This window comes from Periplaneta americana, chromosome 8 (assembly GCF_040183065.1).
Source record: "Periplaneta americana isolate PAMFEO1 chromosome 8, P.americana_PAMFEO1_priV1, whole genome shotgun sequence".
NCBI classification, from domain to species: domain Eukaryota; kingdom Metazoa; phylum Arthropoda; class Insecta; order Blattodea; family Blattidae; genus Periplaneta; species Periplaneta americana.
In genome coordinates, this window is record NC_091124.1 from 59,434,594 (window position 1) to 59,458,102 (window position 23,509).

The following is a 23,509-nucleotide window of genomic DNA, read 5'->3' on the forward strand; positions in this document are numbered from 1 at the left end:
CTCGAATTTGAATTCCAATCACGCTGAGGTGATTTCGTTTTAGACAAAATTGGTATCGATAACCTAACTACAAAGGAATGACTCAAAATCGAATCAAATTCAGAATGTTTAGTCACAAATCAGGTGAGTCTCGGTTTGATTTTAGGCAGAACATTGTAATAGTCTCTATTCTGCTCACAAGTTTACTTATCTATTTGTATTGATTGATTGATTGATTGAGTTTGCTGTACATTCAGGATGCATGCAAGTAACCCCATATGTCTCTAGACCAGACCTCCTTCGCAAATTCCCGGCCCGGAGATGAAATAAACGCTAATAGACACGACAATGGAATGATTTATGATTGATTACACGTGACACTTTATTTCCGATTTCCTTCAATTCCGTACAATTTGAGTTTGTATGGCAGGGCTGGGCACATTACGTGATTCTGAGAAATGAGCGCTGTGTGCTTTAAAGATCGGGTCTTGAGAGCGTGGTGACGTATGCATACTGTACGTCATTCAGTGTCGGTACAGTGGTGACTCTGCAATATGGTGACGAACTTTGAAGACGGAGCTTCCGCTCACACATTAAAGCGGCTGATGAACATGATAATGATGATGATAAGTACTTATCACAGAATATTCCGAAATGACATTAGTAATGCAGTATTTTTTTAATATAACCGATTAAGAAGTTCAATATCCAATGGCATTATTCCTTACAACATGCTACTGAATATGACAAATATGTTGGTAATGAACGCCATAAATTAATACAACAACTTAAAGAAAATGTTTCTCAGGTACTTTATATCAGAGTATCTATTTGATATTTATATTGCATTATAGGTTATTATACATTTAGTAATATATAATTTTAAATTATACAAGTATTATCTTATATCACAGTATAGTATGTTACAGTTTATGATATATCATATCATATCATATATCATATCATATCATATTATATCATATATTATATATTAACAGGATGACAATAATGCACTTAGTGAATCGGCTATGAGAATTAGCTACAAAATTTGCCACGAAATTGCAAGGAATTGAAAACATTCAAAGAAGGTAAATTCAGCGAACGATGTTTAATTATAATGGCAGGTGAACTCTATCCACAACAAGTAGGGGAAGTGGAAGCCATACGCCTGTCTCGTAAAACCGTGGTGAGGAAATTGCAGTATGTGAGTATGGATTATGTAAATAAGCCTAATGATTTGTGTGTGTGCATAGAGCGAAGTTTATTCCATTAAATTAATAAAAGTGTTATAAAGTTTGTACTGTACAATAGATTGATGTAATATCCTTATAAACTATTATGTACTAACAGACTGAATGACTAGAACAACCGTGGCTCTTGTTACATTAATGCAGGGAAGGTAGCTGTAATGCTTGTCCGCCACTGCGTGAGCGTTCTGCTCCGGCTTGGAATTGAAGTGCCTTGCGGAGCGAGAGCAGCTCTGGCCGGATATATGGAGCCGCTCTCATGCCCGGCCCTGTTGTATGGTTTTAAATGTGAATGTAAACAATTTACATTCCGCACACGTCAGTTACGTAGCCCTATAAAAACTCTGGAAGTTATTACTTACGAATATGGACTGGAAGGAAAACGGGAAGGAAATGTTACGTACGTATAATGTGAATCAACCAGCCTCAAGCTGAATTGATCTGCAGTTCCGAAACGTTTTACACATAAAAACAAACACACACAAAAACACACGAGAGCTAGCACACTCACAAAAACACAAATACACAAAACACACACAAGAAAACACAACCAAAACTACACACAAACAAATAAACACACACAAAAACATATACACAAAGACATACACAATAAAAAACACACCTAGAGAAATACATTAAAATCTCACACACAGAGAACACAAAAAATACACACAGAAAGAAACACACAAAAAACACATAAAAACATACACACACCCACAAAACAGACGCGCATACAAAAGCACACACACACAAAATACACTAACACAAAAACAACGTACACACCCAAAAACATACACACAAACAAAGAAATACACACACAAAACACTTACACATAAAAATACACTCGCACACAAAAACACACACAAATAACAAATACACACACAATTCGTAATCAAAATTTTAACACAAAATTTAATATTTTAAATCGTCCTTACAACAACAAAATTTTACACTATCTCGTTCGTCATATTTCCAGGAATCGTATCTTAGATGGAATAATTGCATTCCATTCCAATCCGTACTCACATATATAGAGAGATTCAAAAAGATTGTAACAAACTACTTGGGGTGGTAGAACATGACATTTGGAGCTGTTTGAAATAGGGAACGTATGTCCACTAAAACCTTTTTTCAAAACAACGTCATTGTAAAAGTGCTAACTCCTGCACATAGGCAAGAAGCTTGAAATAAATTAATGGTCCTTTTACTGCCTGACTGTATCCGTTTTTCAGATAAGTGTAGGTTATATAACGGTGGCTAGGGGCGGGTTAGGGACGACCCTTTACACGTCAACCATATTGAAGCCCATTGTGCACCCCGAATTTTATGACATGAATGAGGATGAGGTGTACCAACCCACCGTCCGCATGTGACCCTTCACCCTCTCACCCAATGGAGACTCCTACCCCCCCCCGCCCTAAGTTCATACCGCCAAGGTGACCAAGTAACTCGGACCCTTTCCAATGTGTCGAAGCGCCTTTGGAAGTGCTCTTAAGGAATGAATTCTGACAGAGATATTGCAGTATGCAGGGAACCCAGGGACGGTTGCGGAGAGGACTTCCCCTCCCGTAAGCGGACGAAGACATGCGTCTTGGCTTGAATATGTCTATGGAATAAGATGAAGAAGATTAATGATATGAAATCTAAATTCTTTTTCTACACGAGATGGGAATGGAAATGGATTGTGGCAATGAAAATTCCAACCCGGAATTTACCTAAGTAACTGTGGAAAACCATCAGGTAAGTGTAAAAAGGAAGGGCAAGGCATTTGGAGCCGTTTGAGGTAGGACATGCAAGTTTACCAGGCACTAAAAAATCTTCAATTTCGAGACACTTTCCTACCGGCAGGTGTTATCACCTCCATAGTGATGTAGCTCTGAAAGGAGGCTTCGACAGACATATATTCCCCATCCCAAAAGTTCAAAATGTCTTACCTAGCCGCTCGGCGATCTTTTTTACAATATTTTTAATATCCTGTATATATAATGAAAGGAGACTAAATAAGATCCTCTTGATAGTTGAATTATAGCAGCGAGTTAAACATAAGCCTAAGTCTAATATCACTGTGGTCTTTTGTGAACGGGTTTCTAGGACAACAGCATTTTCAGTTGAATTTTGAAATGCTTATTCCAGGAAAATGGGAGACATTGAAGAAGTGATGTTGAGGAATTTTGTAGCAAATACTAACAAATGTGTCCTTTATTGATTTTCTGGATAACATTGACGGATTAACCATAATTTTATTGAAGGCCGATAATAAACTGTGTGACAGGAAGGCATGACATTCGTGCATTCAGTAGCGGCAGAAGCAAGACTACAGCGGGAAAGAGCAAATGCACAGCCACCAATGTCCCTCAGTGACGAGTTAAGTTACTGAAACTTTCCTGCAGTTGCGTGAATAATTTTCAAATCTACTTTTACGTGCAAATGTTATGCAATATTACCATTCGTTAGCTTTCATTTGTATGAATATCTCGAAAACCGTTCATAAACAATCACAATTTCAGACTTTTATGTATATTTCTCTCCTTGATTCATCTCGCAAAAAGATCCTATTTATTCCCCTTCCACCAGTTATATCTATGTGTGTAAACGTGTATATACTAAAACACGGTCATAAATAGCTTACTCCACACTCCTCTATAAAAATAACTCGTACCTTTAAATAACTTCATGTAATTTACAATCTAAATTTTAACAGAAAAATTGATATTATTATTATTTTTTTTTTGCAAAACAGTCAGCAAAAGAAAAATGTTGTATTTTTCTAAAAACGTATTATTTGTCTTTCTTGTGTTAAATCTCATATTACCTCGTTTACATGTTTCAGCCTGCTATTGGCCATCTTCAGAACTGGTTGTTGCTGGTCTCAGCGCAAGAAGACAAATAATACTGTTATGCCCCAGTGCTTAAGAACGCCCTGTAGCATGATTTCGTGTGGAGTGTCAAATTTGAACAGTCCAGAAACAGTGTCAGCGGAATACATGATCTTAAGATGCTTAGCCAGCGTTATAGAGTCTTGTCGCGCGGGCAGTAAATCACTGCCTATGAAAAAAAATATTCTTACGCCACGATTACCTGCTGGACTAATCGCATTGATCCAGTGGAACAAAGCATGCATTTTAATTGGTTAAATTAAATCACACAATGTTCGAACTCTTTTCTTACGCGTTGTATCATTAAAGTGACTTATCACTATATATTTGGACTGAATCTAATTAAATGTAATAGATGTTTGATTAAGACGACTTCTGTAAGCACGTAAAATCAAAAGAGGTTTCAAGCCCATCTCGCCTGGTGGATGGCGTGGTTGGTACCCCGGCGGGGAAACCGATAAGGAAAAATAAAAAGTGTTGGTGAGGAGATTTTGGGACGTAGTTGAGACTTACGGAGAGGAATAATCGGGGGTCTTTTTGGCGAAGAAGCAGAAGATAGCGTCATGGCGTCAGCTTCAGCACAAGAAATGTATTTTAAGTAACTTATATTGTAAATACTTCATAAATCAAGTAGAGTTTTTATTTGTAATCAATTCAGTCTAGTTCAGTAACCATGTAGTTTTCCTATAGTATCCTGAGAGATCCAGCTCTTCCAGTAAAATCGTTTCCATTTTTGAGTATAATGGTGGTGTCAGAAATCCTGATGAGTGTGAGCAGGAGACGAACGCAGTAGTCATCCGTTTGGCACGTCATCCGACCTAAGTGACGTCGCACAACAATACGTTTTCCGAAGTGATATACTGTAGTGTTGTTATGTTTTATTTAACGACGCTCGCAACTGCAGAGGTTATATCAGCGTCGCCGGATGTGCCGGAATTTTGTCCCGCAGGAGTTCTTTTACATGCCAGTAAATCTACTGACATGAGCCTGTCGCATTTAAGCACACTTAAATGCCATCGACCTGGCCCGGGATCGAACACGCAACCTTGGGCATAGAAGGCCAGCGCTATACCAACTCGCCAACCAAATACTGTAGTGTTAAAAGTTGTGTAATCAAGATGTATAATGCTGTATAGTTTTTCTGTTCGTCATATTTCTACTAATCACATCTGTAAAGAAATGCAATTTCTTCCCTTCCATCCTGTGTATATACAAGGTGGAAGGGAACGACCTAACCAAATAATCTTCAATTTGATGAGAGAAAACCCTGGACGCAGCAGTCACGATATTGCTCAAGAGGTTGGAAAGTGCTTAGAACATTTAAAGAATAACTGCGTATTTTTCAAGCAGCTAGAAATATCAGAAACGAACCAGGGATCCTCGGAAGAACGCGTCAAAATTGGTTGAGGAGGTGTCAAGCATGTGTAGAAGCGAATAGGGGTCATTTTGAACATTACATCTGAAATGTTCGTGTAATGCTTATTGTGGTTTGATGTCTAATGACTCTAGCGTTAGACACTGTTTCTAAGTATCATTAAATTATTAATAACTTTTAATAAGCTAATGGAAATGAACAGGTACGTAATGATTTGTTTACATTGAAGTTCAAAGACAGGTTATGGACGGGTAGCCTGCGTAATGTTGTGTTTACATTCAAGTTCAAAGACAGATGGATCATTGTAAGCCCAAGAGGTTATGCCCGACAGGTAGCCCATGTAGATGGTTTGTTTACATTGAAGTTCATTCACTGCCACGAGAGGTTACACGACGTTGCTGAACGTTTCAACTTAATTATCTAATTAACCGTGCATTTCACAACAAAATATAACATTATAGGATTTTTAATAATTAGGCCTATAGGGTGCACTTAACGTCCCTTGAATATGCCTGGTTGTTTCACTTCCACCTGTATAGGTTATGCAAAATATAGATCTATGTCGTCAAGGTGGTCTAGTGGCTAGAGCATTGGATTTACAATCCTGTTGACTCGGGTTCGATTCCCGGCGTACCTCGATTTATAACTCATGTTGGACAAGCCAGTTGTCCAGGTAACCGGGAGCTCCGATTCTCAAGTGGCATTCCTACAAATCTCCATTATCATCTCATCTAAATGGGGGTGTAGTGTAGACCAGCCTTCTATGATGCACCCTGAGCAACGACGTCGCCGGTAAATTTAGTCTACGCAACTGGCTTCATATGAATGACGAACAGTCAAGTATCCACCATTAGTGTTACATATAGGCTATAGGCATACTTATACTTAAGTATTTATAGTAGGTATATTTGTTTGTACAGTAGTGGCAAAAAATTACCGGACCGACCCTTGTAGCTGATTTCAGAGTCTTATTCACTCCAGAGCACGAGAGACTGGTAACTAAGACTTTCGTGGTCCGAATCCCGCCTGGGAAGGAAACTTTTTTTTATTCCTTATTCAAATTTATTCCCAATACTTTTCGATTGCAGCGATATTTTACTACTTAATTAACTTATTATTCCCACAACATGAATTTTACCAGCAATCGAAAAGTATTGGGACTAAACTTGAATAAGGAACAAAAAAAAGTTTCCTTCCCAGGCAGGATTCGAACCACGAAAGTCCTAGTTACCAGTCTATAGTGCTCTGGAGTGAACAAGGCTCTGAAATCAGCTATAAGGGTCGGTCCGGTTTTTTTTCCCACTATTGTATTATCGCCGCGCCAGCCACAGTAACGACCGGCGAGTCTTTGATATTTATAAGTCATTGTTTGTCGCTTCTCATTGTGGTTCTTTCAGTCCCACCGCTCCAATCATATTCTACAAAAACGGTTGCCACCAATGGCAAACCAGGATTGAATTTTGACGTGTACATATCAAGTCCACGTGGAGTAAGAACCAAGGTTGCCATTTTTAATAACAAATGTTCGTTCAGTTTAGTAAAGCATTTCAAGTGGAAGTTATAAGTTGGTGTTAATATTTAAGATGTGGAGGCCGTGGGAAGGCGATGATGAAGTTGAAAGTAATGTAAATGCGTATGTTCCTTCAACTAGTAAGACAATTACAGGTAAAAAATGTATGGGGACATTGAATAAACAGTCTCAGAAAATAATTTGTAATGTGTATGCCTACGTCAAAAGTAATAAATTGGGCAAGGGACCGATTACAGAGACCGCAAAAGCTGTTGGATTAAGTAGGCAAGCCGTAAGCAGAGTTGTAGAAAGAGGTCCTAAAACACCCAAAAAATGTAAAAATAAAAAACAGAAATTTGAAAAAGTTGATAACTTCACCTGCGATCTGATTCGTCGAACGGTGTATGATTTTTTTTTAAATGGATAGTCGCCAACAGGTAGTGAAATATTAATAGAACTTCAAAAAAAGTGTGAATTCCCTTACAAAGAAACAACACTGAGAGAATTATTGAAAAAGTTAAGGTTCAGGTTCCGAGTTCTTAACAAAAGACACGTGATAATGGAGTCGTCGAGAATAGTAACGTGGAGGTACAAATATTTGAACACACTTCGTTCTAAAAGATCGGCAGGCCATAAAATTATATTTTTGCCCGAGACATGGTCTGACACACATGATGTCCCCAAAAAAGGTTGGGATGATGGGAGTTGCTCATGTGCCTTCAATGCCCCTGTATCTCGTGGGAAACGAATTATGGTTTTGCACGCAGGTAGTAGTGACGGCTGGGTTCCAAATTGTTTGTTCCTTTCAGCTAGAAATATAGGTGATTCCAAAGCAGATTCACATGATGAATTCTGAAATTTTCGAGGACTGATTTGCAAACAAATTAATGAAAAATCTTCCAACAAGCCCTCCGAGTATAGTTGTAACGGATAACGCTGCTTACCATTCCAGGCTACAGTTTAGGCTACCAAATAGATCCACAAGAAAGGATGATATTATTAGCTTCATGGTACAACACAATCTAGAAGTACCCAATCCTCTCCCCACTATATGTGTATTGCTTGAACTCATAAAAGGAGCTAATATCAGTAGAGAGTTTGTCATTGACAAAATTACAAGAGATTTCGGCCATGAGGTTTTGCGGTTGCCCCCATATCACTGTAATTTAAATGCTATTGAACATATTTGGGCGCGCTTAAAACATGAAGTTCGAAAACGAAATGTGACTCCATCACGTAGTGACAGTGTATGCAGAACTATACGAGAATGTGTTGAACTAATAAATTCGTAATTGTGGACAAAGTGTGTTAACAGGACAAGAGAAATAGAACGCCAATATATTGTTCGCGATTCTGAAAACGACAGAGACTCGTTCATTATAAGCGTAGATGACAGTGACAGTGAAGGAAGCAGTTCAGATGAGATCTAGGATTTCAGGTAATTAATAACAGTAATTTACATATTTATTTAATCAATATAGTTAGATAGCATGAAAGTATTATTATTATTATATTATTATTATCATTATATAATATTAGTTATAAAGTAGTCGAGTTTCTCGTTTGTACGTCCTGCAGTTTGAAAAAGACGCGACAACATCGCTTTAGAACAGTATGCAATCGACAGGTCTGTTATTGTTGTTAACATTTTCATTGATCTGCCGGTCGTTACTCAGGCTCGCGCGGCGATAATACCCATATATCATAACATGTGTATGTAGTCTGTAAATTTTGAGTTTCATACTCATCGGCATTTACCTTTAGCTCAAATTTTGGACTTCCCCGGTTTAATAATGCACAAACATATGGCGAGACTTGTCTCCCATCACAGAACATCACATTCAGAGCGGACGTACATCCATACTGTGGGCGGGACTGAACTCAGGAACGCGACTCCCACACATCCTTGAAGCCGGAGTTACGATGCACTTAACGTAACGTAACATGACGAGGTTTAACAAAAAGGAATTCTATAGCATTAGTAATTCAAATAGGCCTAACTTTAGTTCGTGATTGTGCTGCACTCGATAGAATAATATGTCCGACAAAGGAAGATAGTTTCCCGCTATCCCTGTTTCCTTAACATATTGTTATGCAAATGAAAAGAAAAATATTACGGTCATTTGCAGTATGAGATACTTTTAGGCGGCGAATTCAGTACAGAGATAGCAAAACCTTATTCAGCAGCTTCACCTCATAAACACTAGAATGAACGTTTAAAAGATTAAATTTTGTCCAGTTACAGAGACCTATTTAATATTTATTTGTAAAATGTTAATATCAGCTATAATTCTTTTCGGGTTAATACTACTACTGACATCCCTACTGTCATTAATGCCGATTGTCTGTAAAGGTGGGAGACTTAGCCTCCCATCATCCTCTAAACCAGACGTGTTTAAAACGATAAGCTGGGGAGATTCAAATAAATGCATCCCGCAATACACAGGTAATGTGTGCATGTTGGAAGGCGATTTCAAGAAAGAACTGAAGCAGCGACGGTTTATAATGTTTTGCTGATCAGAGTTTATATATCTAGCTACTAAGATGACCATAAATAGAACAAAGTTATACTATGAAACATTTCATTGCATTATTCTTTACTTCTTCTTTAATATTAAAAAATAATTAAATGGCAGTCTAAGAGAGAGAGGAGAGTAAAATATATTTCAAGAGGGAAAACTAGGAATGGGGCGTATGGCCAATTACCATGACAGCACTGGACACAAATATATAGTTCTTCAGATGGTATTAAAAACTACAGGGTGTCATTTAATTTCTCGATAACGTTGTAGCTCTCACAAAAATGGTCACAAAAATATTCGTTTTTAAATATACAAGGATTGACGCATCTGAGATATTTGTCCAGAATCGTCTCATTCATTTTGACTGCAATTACGCGTTTTTTAAAACCCTGTATATAATACAAAAATATTTTTATGCTCGACCATGCCGAAATGTAGTGATTATACACCTAGTAGCAGCCCTTTAATGGACCTCATTAAAGTACACCTATTCATTAAAGTTCAGGTGTTCCACCAATCGGAAAATACTATTGTAGCAATATGAAAGCTCAAGTATCGATTATTCTCGGATATGCAATCGAAAGACAACTAGCGCGAGATTAGACAAAGTAATGTCTAATTAAATTTCAAGGTTATATCATGATTAATGTTTATTTTACTCTCTAGAGTATATCAAGGTCAATGTCGACATTTGTTTCTCGGAAAAAATCAATACTTTCGCGTCTGCGCACATCTCACAATTTACGAGGTGTTGCACAAGGTCAGTTCCGCTCCTCAGTCAGATAAGAATAACATGAATACTTATGAATAATTTCAAGTTAGAAATATGGTCGAGCATAAAAAGTCGCATGAAACTTGATTATAATGGTAATTAAGACACTCGTATGAAAATTATGAAACGAGCGCAAGCGAGTTTCATAAACAAACATACTCGCGTCTTAATTACTACCATTATAGGCTCGTTGCATAATGTACTATTTTTCTATTATATCTTCAAAATTACCACACAGCAGGCCTAATATCTAAAGAATTTCTTGATTAAAATAAAGTTCTGTGTTTTAAAGCAGTGTCCCGAATCCTTGTATTTGCAAAGCCGCAGACTGATGCTACATCACAAAGCAGATAAGAATAGTGCGATATTCAGCACTGCTCGGTACCTTTTGAAAGTGTTCATCGCCATTCCTGCAGTCTCACGGGGATTTTGTAAGCGCCGGAACCGGCAGTTGCCTCTATTGAAAGCTCGAGACATGTAGGAAGTTTCCCGTCCGTGAAGATAATTCCCTTCAGATAATCGGAACTTTCACGGCGTGTCTACTGCCAAGTCATATCGCAATTATGTGCCCCATGGGCACGTGTGTTGCCCCGTCTCCAGTTTTATCAGATAGCTCGGGTCGTGTTATTCTGCCATCACCCAGACCTGCTCTCAATTCCCAAAAGATTGTGTGTTTTTAAGTCTAAATGTCCTAACAATTCCCTACTGATGTAGCCAGAAAATTGTTCTCTTTTATTGAGGTTATCTTGTCACAAGCAACAGGAATCATCTCCAAAGGACACTTATTCTCGGATTAAATATTTATTTTATGTTAGCTGCAATATTTTCTCGTTGTCGTAAAAGTGAAGGTGTTTTAATAACAAATACAGAGAACTTGGGATCGACTGCGAGAAGGGAAATTGAGATTTTCCTGCTGATCTGGCACCATTGTTTCTACTACACTACAGTGTGATTCCCTCGCTAGACGACCCAGACTTTTGTCTATAAAACAGCCATTTACTTAAAGCTTGCCTCGAAATTTTTCATGCACATACCTTCAACAATGTAAAACAGAATCTATTCATATCCGATGCTTCCACATCCAAGCACTATTGTACACATCTCTCAAAATTTTGGAGTACTATTCTTAAAGTGGAGTTAGTAATGGTTTCAATCTCTTGGCGTATAGCTTCCTTCGGGGCTGCGATTGTGCGGGGTTTATTTCTGTACACTTTTTCCTTCAATAAATTTAAATTCTGAAATCATAAATAAAACCGCACACGTTTTTCATTGTCCGTCGGTTGCAATTCTTGAACACATGACACGAGATAAGCGCGTAGCTTTGATTTTTTTTTGCAACTTTTTTACACGTGGAATATGGGGGATAAGTTTCGCGGAAAAGTCTTCGCAATTATTTTGATGGTGACGCCAGCAATCGCTCCTTTACATCCTGTACTGTCTCTTCAGACAATTTCCGGTCTCCTAAGTGCTGTGCGACAAGGTTTCCCTTTTCGTCTAACTTTATTACCAATTTCTGGACACAACACTTTGAAGGTAGACGTCTCACACCAAATTTAATATGAAATATTCTTTAACGGATCAAACGGGAAGATGATCAGGAGAGATCGAACAGAGATGATGAGTGGAGATCTAACGGGAAGATTATGAGCGCAGAGCGAACGGAGATATGATGAGTGGAGATCTAACGGGAAGATGATGAGCGCAGAGCGAACGGAGAGATGATGAGTGGAGATCTAACGGGAAGATGATGAGCGCAGAGCGAACGGAGAGATGATGAGTGGAGATCTAACGGGAAGATGATGAGCGCAGAGCGAACGGAGAGATGATGAGTGGAGATCTAACGGGAAGATGATGAGCGCAGAGCGAACGGAGAGATGATGAGTGGAGATCTAACGGGAAGATGATGAGCGCAGAGCGAACGGAGAGATGATTAGTGGAGATCTAACGGGAAGATGATGAGCGCAGAGCGAACGAAGAGATGATGAGTGGAGATCTAACGGGAAGATGATGAGCGCAGAGCGAACGGAGAGATGATGAGTGGAGATCTAACGGGAAGATGATGAGCGCAGAGCGAACGGAGAGATGATTAGTGGAGATCGAACTGGGAAATGTGGAGATAAGGACGAAAGGGGAAATGAGAAGAGGTGGACGAACGGGAAAATTAGGAAAAAAGGACATCGATTCGAGAAATGAGCAGAGGAGAACGAACTGGGAAATGAGAAAGGGAGAACGAACGGGGAAATGAGAAGAGAACGAACGTAAAATGAGGAGAGGAGGACGAACGGGAAACGAGGAGAGGATGAATGGGAAGATGATGAGAATAGATCGAACGGGAAGATAATGAAAGGAGAACGAACGGGGAGATGACGAAAGGAGAACGAACGGAGAAATGTGGGGAGAACGAACGGGGAGATGATGAGAGGAGATAGAACGGGGAAATGAGAGGAGAACGACGAACGGGGAGATGAGTAAAGTACTAACAGGGAAAGGAGAGGACGACGAACAGGGATATGAGGAGAGGACTACAAACAGATCTAAGATAATGGAAGAACTTGATCGATGAAGAGAGTGGCATGATGATAATGATAATGAAGATGATAATGACAAATTAGCTGATAATGTTATGTTCATTCTGTGCAATAAATGGATCGTAACAAGAGAAATGACTATGACTTCAGGAGACTCGTAGCCTAATAAAGGCATTTCTCTCCTCCGTAAGTTACAAAACAATTTTGTTATACTGTCTGAAGTATTATTTTTCCTGGGATAAAACGGCCAGAACTTTATGCTGAATACTCATTCCATCTAATTCTGTTTATGCACTTTCATAAGCTATATGCGGAATGCCTTTACTAATGCAAGGGTACGAGATAAAGGTGACGTGTAGCAGTGTTCGTAATCTTAGGACTTGCTTTTGTGCTTGGAGTTGCCTTCCTCTCGGTACTGAAACCTCGTAACATCGCCATTTTTTGTGGTTTAAAAGTCCCCTTTCTTTAAACTACAACTACAGAGATACTCTATATCTCCCAAGGGGAAGGGTCTAGGTAAACAAACAGATGAAGATCTATGCCATGCACTCCCTTACCTCTATGCATCGGGAGATGTTACTTGTGGACGATGGCGGGTTGGATGAGACGTTATTGGAGGCGTTGTTCTTCATTAATTTAGTGTCGACTACGAGGGAAAAGAGGGGCGAGACCAGGCGATGTCGTCAAAGGAGACTTCGCAAACATCGATCTTAGCTCGTAAGATTTAAACAACTCTTTGATATTATACTCGTAGTATAATTGCTAGCTATAGAATTTTGTCCCGTAGTCTTCAGTATCTGCCCTCATGTTAGGAGAAAATAGATCGCCATTGGGATGTGCTCTGTCTATTCTGACAAACAAAATATATTACTAAGTGACAATGAAGATGGTCTTCGAAGACCTTTTAAGTTTTTAAATGATATAAGCCAACAATATGATATGAATATTTCCATCAACATATATGTAACAAAGAATATACCCTGTTAAGGAAATGAAGTAAGGATGACGAAATAGTAGTGCTCTATTACAGAGGCGAGGGAAAGTTTTAAAACCGAGGAGCTTGCGCCGAGTTTTTTTAATTCCCGAGACTTACCCACTTAACACCCGTGTATTGCATATTACTTTTTGCACAATCATCATTTATATCTTTATTTTATTTATTGTGTATTTCGATTGAGCGATATTTTACTACTTAATTAACTTATGATTCCCAGAACATCAATTTTACCAGCTATTGAAAATTATTGGGAATAAATTTGAATAAGGAACAAAAAAAAGTTTCCTTCCCAGGCAGGATTCGAACCACGAAAGTCCTAGTTACCAGTCTATAGTGCTCTGGAGTGAACAAGGCTCTGAAATCAGCTACAAGGGTCGGTCCGTTTTTTTTTTTTGCCACTACTGTACAGTATCTTTGACATGCATTAATGTAATAATGGAGTCATTAATTAAACTTAGAATTTATGAAAATTTAAAAAATTTAATCCAGTCAGTTTAAAATTTGTATGTGGCCTGATACTATATTTAATGTTTAATTTTCAAAATATTTAATTTATCCAGAAAAGGCTGTGTAGTTTTGTTAACCACATTTTTCAGAACATGGATAAAAATTTCAACTTCTTAGCATGAAATGATTGGAGTCTACAGTATTAGAATCTGAGTAAATGCAGTAAAATTTAAAAGTGTTGAAGAAAGGAGCTAAGAGTAGTTTTTCGTCACGACAACCTGTGTTTAATTATGAAATATAACTAAGATATGGATTGTAATAAACATTATGTTAATAAAATTTGGCCAAGGTGAGCGATTAATTTTTGCAAAAAAGAAATGAAAATGTGTTTGTTCAAAAATGACCAAAATTTCACACATCTTCTACAGAGCGTTCGCTTACATAATGTAGGCGCGCGACCGGCACGAAAGTCATGCAACACACGGCAAACTGTCTCCCGCACGCTACTCAGTCCAGTTCAGCCTCCCCCCCTCTCTCTCTCTCTCTCTCTCTCTCTCTCTCTCTCTCTGTAGGAGTGGTTGTGCTGACGTTAGTTTGCATCTCATTTTTTATTATGCTAGTGAAATGTATATAAAACATTTAGATGAATTGTAAAACATTCATTTGTGTACAAGCAGATGTTTCATACTTAAATGGCTTGGTAGTTTAATCAGGACATCAGTATTCTTAAAAATCTCTCCTAAAAAGTGCATTTGTAGGCATACTTCTTTTAGCAACAAATATATTCCTAGCTTCCAGATCCATTATTCTCCACTACAAAATCGTTTTGTGTCTGATTATTTTTCTCCATTACTTCCTACTAGTCCATTGCCCTTCGTCTACATTTCTCTCATCCATTGAATTTCGTATTCCTTGTATCTTAGTAGTGCATGATGTTTCCCCTTTTCAATCATCCGGATTGGGACGATTCCAAAACTGCCCCACGTATTCTCCCTTCCAACAAACCTTCAACATGTCAATACTATTCCATCTGTTTTTGCTGAAGATTCATTTATTGACTTCTGTATTTTTCATGTCACGTGTAAAATAACTTTATTTCTTATTTTATTTCACATGGATAAAACGTTCGATTATCTACATAAATCTAAACTTTCTGCTATTAAATTTCACCTACACTTTAAGAGGTTATGTACACTAGGACATATCGAAAAAGGCCGAAATTTGTTTTAGAAATAAAATTAAGGACTCGCAAAAGTTACATTATGGTACCATCGTTTCGCACAAAAAATTTGGACCTCCTAGAAGCACTTTTAACCGAGCCGCAAGAGGTCTAAAGATTAGCGTATAAAGTAACATTTTTATTATTTCTCTTTATTTTCATAATTCTTCGGTGCATGGTCATTGGGGCTTAAGTTACATCTTTTTTTACGCTTTTCAGTTCCTGAAAAGCTCTTAAAAATAAAAAAAAATAACTTTTCCCCCTGAAAAGGAATTTTAAAGTATTACATTTATTCGGATAAAATTTCTGCACATTTAAAGGAGAAAACTAAAGTTCTTTCTATCATTTATTATACAGAGGGTTGTTTCTGATCTCTGATAACGAATTTGATTGACGTCATGTGCGTCAGGAATCACGCCGACAGCTGAATTGCGGCGAGAGGTGACAGACCAGTAGTAAGTTATTTCATAATCAGAGTGCACGGTGTATCACAGTAGCAATGCCCAAGAAAATCGAACCTTTTTGGGAGGGGTACATAACAACCCTTTCCGATGCCAAGTACAGTTACGTGACAATCATAGAAGGCTGCAAAAAACGTGGTTTCGTTATTTCCAAGAAAGGCATCTTGTGTGTACCTAGTATGACTGGCAAAGCTCGAATGGGATTAATTCCATAGTGGAAAAAGCAAGCAAAAAAACCCCCCGTCATAAGTCGCATTCGAGCTTTACCAATCTTATTAAGCACACAGAAGATGCCTTTCTTGGAAATAAAGACACCTCGCTTATTGCAAGCTTCTTTTATTTTCACTTAACTGTAATTGGCATTGAAAAGGGTCGTAATGTTCCCCTCTCACAAAGGCTAGATTTTCTTAGGAATTTCTGCTGTGAGTTGCCGTGCACTCTGACTATGAGATCACTCACTACTGGTCTGTCACTTCGTGCCACATTTCAGCCGTCCTGTGACTCCTGACGCATATGCTATCATTCAAATTTGTTATCAGAGATCGGAAACAACCCTGTAATAGACTACTCTCTTAAATTGACTGAGAACATTGAGAATTAGATGAATGTTTTTCCCAAAACACACAATGAAATTTTTCATATAAACAACTTATACCTCGAAAAGAAAGAAAAAACAAGCAAAATTTGTTTGTTTTTGTTTAATATTTCAAAGAATAACCCCCTGATATTAATTACTTATGGTTCACCTGTATAATATTTATTTTATAGTGGCTATTTGTGACATAGTTAATAAAAAAAAGTGCCTTCTATAACGTTATACGTATTATTATTGGTTTCCGTACTACGAAAGTGGTGTATAATGGTAATATAAAATCGTTGGTGGTTTGTAATGACGTTCGCTTACTTATTATTTAATTAGTCTATTTCCATGTTCTGTAAATGAACTTTGTCATAAATTATCACACACCGCATTAAAAACGCGGTATTGTTTTTACGATATCCTTCATGTGAATGGTTCAGCGCCATAGTGGGCCAAGCGCCATTTATTAAAAACGGAAAAAGCAAGGGTTAAAGTTAAGTGAATACCATAGTTTAATGAAGATTGACATATCATTTAGTTTGAATGTGTATACTTTATATTACTTACTATATGTTTCCATTGAATAATGTTAATAACTTCATTTTAATCCTTGTTTCTACGGTTTTAGTAAATGGCGCTTGGCACTCCATGGTTCTGAACCCTTCATATATTGATGATGTGCATCTTTAACTGTATGTAATATTTAACATCAAATTTCGAATTGTGGTTTACATATCACACTGCGATGACTTATGTGGAACACAGAGGTTTCTCATTCATTTCTCATTATGTTCTTAGTGTTGAAATGTGAATTAGTTTGGTAATGGCCCTTTCAGACGTGTATCCATAAACATTAAGTCAGTCTGACAACTTGCTATGTGTATGTGGGAGTGCATGCGGGTACATTCCATATAGTGGAGAATGCAGACTCAAGCTCGTGCATGTAATTTGATTCCACAAAAGCACAAGAACAAGACTAAGCAAACAATAAGCGCATATTTAGTTCTACGAACCTATTTCCCTTTGAGCAAGATAACTTCCACATATTTGGAGTACACCAATTCCTGTACGATATATTTACTTACTATTAATTCAATTACAAAAGTTTTGCAACAGTTGAAATTAGTATCTTGTTCCTGTTATTCATCAATTTCATGTTTTCTCTCTCAATATAAGAGAAGGAAACTAACCGCATACCGTTACATAAAATATATTACTGATTCGATAACAACACTTCGATTGTTGTGATGGAAGTAAAAATGAAGCTTAAATAGTTTTATAATAACAACAGTCAATAAAGAAATACTAGGACTAGAAGTAGCAGGAGCAAAATTAATGGTAGTAGAGCAGAGATAGTACGAGCAGATATTAGTGAAAGTAAGAGTTAATAGCAATAAAAACAAAAGCGGTAGTTGAATAAAATTAAAGGTTGCAATAAAAGAGCAGAGGAAGCAGTAGCAAGAGCAGAAGAAATAATAGCATGAGCAGCGGTAGGACGACGAGCAGACCAACAGAAGCAGAGGTTGTGGTAGCAAGAACAGAGGGAGCTGCAGCGGGAGCAAAAGTAATGGCAGGAGGATCAGAGGTAATGGTAGCAGAAGCAGAGAGAGCGGTAGCGGGTATAGCTGTAGTGGTAGCAAGAACAGAGAGAGCGGTGGCAGTAGCAGAGAGAACTGTAGAAGTAGTAGAGACAGCGGTAGCAGTTGCAAAGAGAGCGGTAGCAGTAGCAGAGATAGCGGTAGCTGAAAAATATAGAGCGATAGTAGGATCAGAGAGAAAGAAGAAGCAGCACAGGACAGTAGCAAAATCAGAGGTAGTGGGTGCAGAGAGCACGGTAGCAGGAGCAGAGAGAACTGTAGCAGTAGTAGAGACAGCGGTAGCAGTTGCAAAGAGAGCGGTAGCAGTAGCAAAGATAGCGGTAGCAGAAAAAGATAGAGCGATAGTAGGAGCAGTAAAAATGATAGCAGCAGAGGACAGTAGCAAAATCAGAGGTGGTGATTGAAGAGAGCACGGTAGCAGGGGCAGAAAGAACTGTAGCAGCAGTAGAGACAGCGGTAGCAGTAGCAAAGTTAGCGGTAGCAGAAAAAGATAGAGCGATAGTAGGAGCAGAAAGAATGATAGCAGCACAGGACAGTAGCAAAATCAGAGGTAGTGGGTGCAGAGAGCACGGTAGCAGGAGCAGAGAGAACTGTAGCAGTAGTAGAGACAGCGGTAGCAGTTGCAAAGAGAGCGGTAGCAGTAGCAAAGATGGCGGTAGCAGAAAAAGATAGAGCGATAGTAGGACAGAAAGAATGATAACAGCAGAGGCCAGTAGCAAAATCAGAGGTAGTGAGTGCAGAGAGCACGGTAGCAGGAGCAGAGAGAACTGTAGCAGTAGTAGAGACAGCGGTAGCAGTTACAAAGAGAGTGGTAGCAGTAGCAAAGATAGCGGTAGCAGAAAAAGATAGAGCGATAGTATGAGCAGAAAGAATGATAGCAGCACAGGACAGTAGCAAAATCAGAGGTAGTGGGTGCAGAGAGCACGGTAGCAGGAGCTGAGAGAACTGTAGCATTAGTAGAGACAGCGGTAGCAGTAGCAAAGATAGCAGTAGCAGAAAAATATAGAGCGATAGTAGGAGCAGAAAGAATGATAGCAGCACAGTACAGTAGCAAAATCAGAGGTAGTGGGTGCAGAGAGCACGGTAGCAGGAGCAGAGAGAACTGTAGCAGTAGTAGAGACAGAGGTAGCAGTTGCAAAGAGAGCGGTAGCAGTAGCAAAGATAGCGGTGGCAGAAAAAATAGAGCGATAGTAGGAACAGAGAGAATGATAACAACAGAGGACAATAGCAAAATCAGAGGTAGTGGTTCCAGAGAGCACGGTAGCAGGGACAGAACTGTAGCAGTAGTAGAGACAACAGTAGCAGTTGCAAAGAGAGCGGGAGCAGTAGCAGAGATAGCGGTAGCAGAAAAAGGTAAAGCGATAGTAGGAGCAGAGAGAAATAACCAGCAGAGGACAGTAGCAGGATCAGAGGTAGTGGTTGCAGAGAGCACGGTAGCAGGAGCAGAAATAGTGATACATAAAGATTTTTTTTTTGGTCCTACAGAATACGTCTGTTACATTAACAATTAATATTAGAGGATAAAAATTCGTTCCGGAGCCGGAGACCGAACCTGGGTCCTTGGTTCTACGTATCAAGCGCTCTAACTATTGAGCTACGCCGAAGTTCAATCCACAGCACCGGATCGAATCCCTTTCCTCCAGTGTTTTTTTTTCCCCTTTGTGACCTGATTCCTAGTTCGACATGTATGTTGACATTTTTATATTAAGTCAACTGTCATTATGCAAGGAGCGCACTCAGTTGAGTGACTTAGTGGCCAGAATTCCACAGCAGTATACACTATTGCTCGAAGAATCAACGTAACGATTAATTTTTTGGTCTTACAGAATATGTCTGTTACGGTAACACAAAGGCCACAAAGGGAAAAACACTGGAGGAGAAAGATTTGATCCGGTGCTGTGGATTGAACTTCGGTGTAGCTCAATGGTTAGAGCGCTTGGTACGTAGAACCAAGGACCCGGGTTCGATCCCCGGGCCAGAGCGAATTTTTCTCCTTCAATATTAAGAGATAGTGACAGCAGGGTTAGTAGTAGTGGGAGCAGAGGCAGCGGTAGCAGGAGCAGAGAGAGTAGTATCAGGAGTTGAGATAGCGATAGCAGGAGCAGAGAGAGCGATAGCAGGAGCTGAGAGAGCGATAGCAGGAGCTGAGAGAGAGCGGTAGCAGGTGCAGTGAGAGTGGTGACAGAGAGAGAGATAGATATAGCAAGAGAAGAGAAAAGTAGCCGTGGTAACAGCACAGAGAGAGAGTGGTAGAAGAAGGAAAGAGAGTAACAGTAGAAGCAGGGAGCAGTAGCAGTAATAAGATAACAAAGAGAGAGGTAGCAGGAGTAAATAGAGCTGCAGCAGGAGTAGAGAGCAGTAAAAGTAATATTAGCAAAGAGCGGTAGCAAAGTAGAGACAGTGGTAGCAGGAGGAGAGAGAGCGGTAGCAGGAACAGAGACAGAATTGGCAAGATCAGAGACAGTGGCAGAAACAGAAGCAGGATTCGCAATAACAGCAGCAGAAGCAGAGGTGGAACAGGAGAGGCACCAAAATTGATATCAAGTGATATATTGACACAACAGCATTAATAAAATTACAGTTATAATTTAGGTAGAGCTGAAGTACCGCTAGTAATGTCAGTGGCGGTAGAACTAGAGTAACAATGGTTATTTTCAATTGCCGAGGCTATGTTTTGAATGTGGTACAATATGTACATATTGGATAAATGGTGAAATTATAATAAAGCAGAAATGTAATCGCTAAAAATCTCCTGATCAACTTAGCAAAGGTTAGGCCTTAAACAATCGAAGTAATTTAAATCATAGTCTCAAATCGAACGATGTATAAATTTACAATTTATGTTTTGATTTTCAGGTAAGTCAGTTATTAAATACAATAAATAACGTTTAAAATGTTCAATCTTATGACTTATCAATTTAATATTAACATGTCTTAATAAGTGTTAAATACAAATAATGTATAAACGTTTTCGCCTTTTACGGCATCATCAGACACAATTTGCTTCTACGATATCTAAATTACATTGTGGAATTTTTGTTTTCTCTTATAGTTTCTCTTCTCTCTTTCTCTTATTTGATGGTTTACTAAAAGAGAAAACAAAAATTCCAATATGTAATTTGATATCGCAGAACATAAATGTTAATATTAAATTGATAAGTCATCAGATTGAACATTTTTAACATTATTTATTGTACACAATGTACAGTATAAAGATTAAAAATTAATTCTAAATCTGTCATTTCTCCGAGATTTGTAAACGCTTTCTCTCAAGTTTTCTGCTCTGACTTCACTCCTGGCACTAGGCCGCCTGTTGATTCACTGCCTCTATGGCTCCGTTTCACATACGTGTACATTCCTTGCATATTTCACACCCTTGTATATAAATTGTAACATTTCATGATATACGAGGGGCCATCCAAATAAATCTTCGGCAGTTAAGGGTCAGATTTCAGACGTACAAATTTCTACACAGATATAAAAGAAGACTGGAGATATAGATTTTTCTGACCAGTTCTGCATATTCGAATCCCAAAATAAAAATTTTTAATTCTTAATACATTCAGAAATTTTCGACGAAGACCTTCCCGAACTTATGTCAGTCTCGCAAAATAAATTCTCTTTCTGATGTTGGGCACAGTCCATGAGCTCGGCTCATAGGCTAGGGCTGTTTACTATTCTCACTTAGGACTGCCTAGTTGTAAACTACAATCAGTGACTGAAAACAACATAGCTACTATTACAAGTTTATGATGGCTAGCACATCAAAGTCGGGAAGAAGTTTAACAGGCCTACAATATTCTGAGACATAGGTTATATGGACAGATATTTATAGAAGAAAGCTACGCAGATAAGTGTTTAATGTGTTAGAAAATACTAAACAAAATGTCAAAATATAATCTTTAACGGCATTACTCACTGTGTTATTAAAGAATTTTAGTCCTTCGTAGATATTCGCAACACATTCTCAATGGATATTCACGATACAGTTAGGATAATTTACTTGCAAAACGATATTGAGTTAAAAGACAAATATAAAAAAATAAAAATATATAAAACATTTACACACTTGTTTCCCATAATAAAGGTTTTCCGAAGTCCACAATCTTGCTGCTGCAATAATTTTATGCATGTGCAGGACTAACTAATTACGCGAAAAACTTTCTTCTTCAATGAAGCTTGCAAATAACGTCACAGGAGTCAACTATGAGCCGTGCACGTAGGCTCAGCTGTTGTAACAGCTTACTACAGCGCCGCGACAGTTGACTAGAGTTCATCTAGACGTGAGAGCCATCTATTCTGAGTGCATTTCCTCCTTTCCTTTTTCATTGGCCAGCAGGAATTATGTATATCTGAGAGAGGAGGGAGCCAAGGTTAGGTGGGAAGTCGTCACAAATAGATATGTTACACGGAAATCTCCAGCGAAGTAGTGAATAACTAGTTGAGCATCACACCTTCTATGTTGCTTAGAAGCCTGGGCAAAAGGAATAAATCTGCTTTGCGCAAATAATTATTTTCACGGAATAAAATAATTGCACTTCGGCAAGAACAGATTATTCGACTTGTGTTTGTAAGGGCTGTTTATTTTAAGTTTCTGCCTGTTTAAAGAATTCAGTATTTAATATTTTAAACACATTTTAAGTTTTATGGCGAAGTTTTTATAACTGAAGCTGACCAGTATTTTAATCATATTGAACCAAATGTTTAACCATAGGCCCACTAGTAATTTGTGTGAATTATGCAAGTAAGCCTATATTTATTGACAGTTCTAAGTCTGCAAAAATGTTGATTACAGTGACGTACTTATATACGGGAAGCACGTTCACTCTCAAGTAAATAGGAGGCAATTTGCGTACCGAGCTCATATAAGTAAAGTAAATCCATGGCGCTACAGCCCATGAAGGATCAAGACCGACCAGCCGGCTGCTGGCCTCACATCCACATGTCGAAGCAGAGGTGGACGATCATCCAACCAGAATGGATGTATCGAGTGGTTAGCACAATGATCCTCCCAGCCGTTATAGCTGATTTGCGAAACCTATCGTAGCTCCCCAATTGCATTACGATGCTGGGTAGGCACTGTCCCATACACTAGTCTGGGCTACTCCAGAGGCTACCGACGCTATGTAAAGCCCGGTTCAGACGGTGCTAGTTTCTATGATGGATTCCAAGGTGGCTGCACTGATGGCTACCCTGCGTGCTCACTTGCTGGAAGTAATGCACTCTGGTGGCTGTTTTGGTGGCTAGCTTGCTGGATTTCGAGGGGTAGGTTCCTTGCTATTTTCCGTTATGGTTTGAAGGCTGGAACCAAAGATGATGATATAGTATCACCACTGAAACCATGTCGCCATGTTCGTTATTTTCCAACTAAACTTGTACATTTCTATATTCTTCAGTT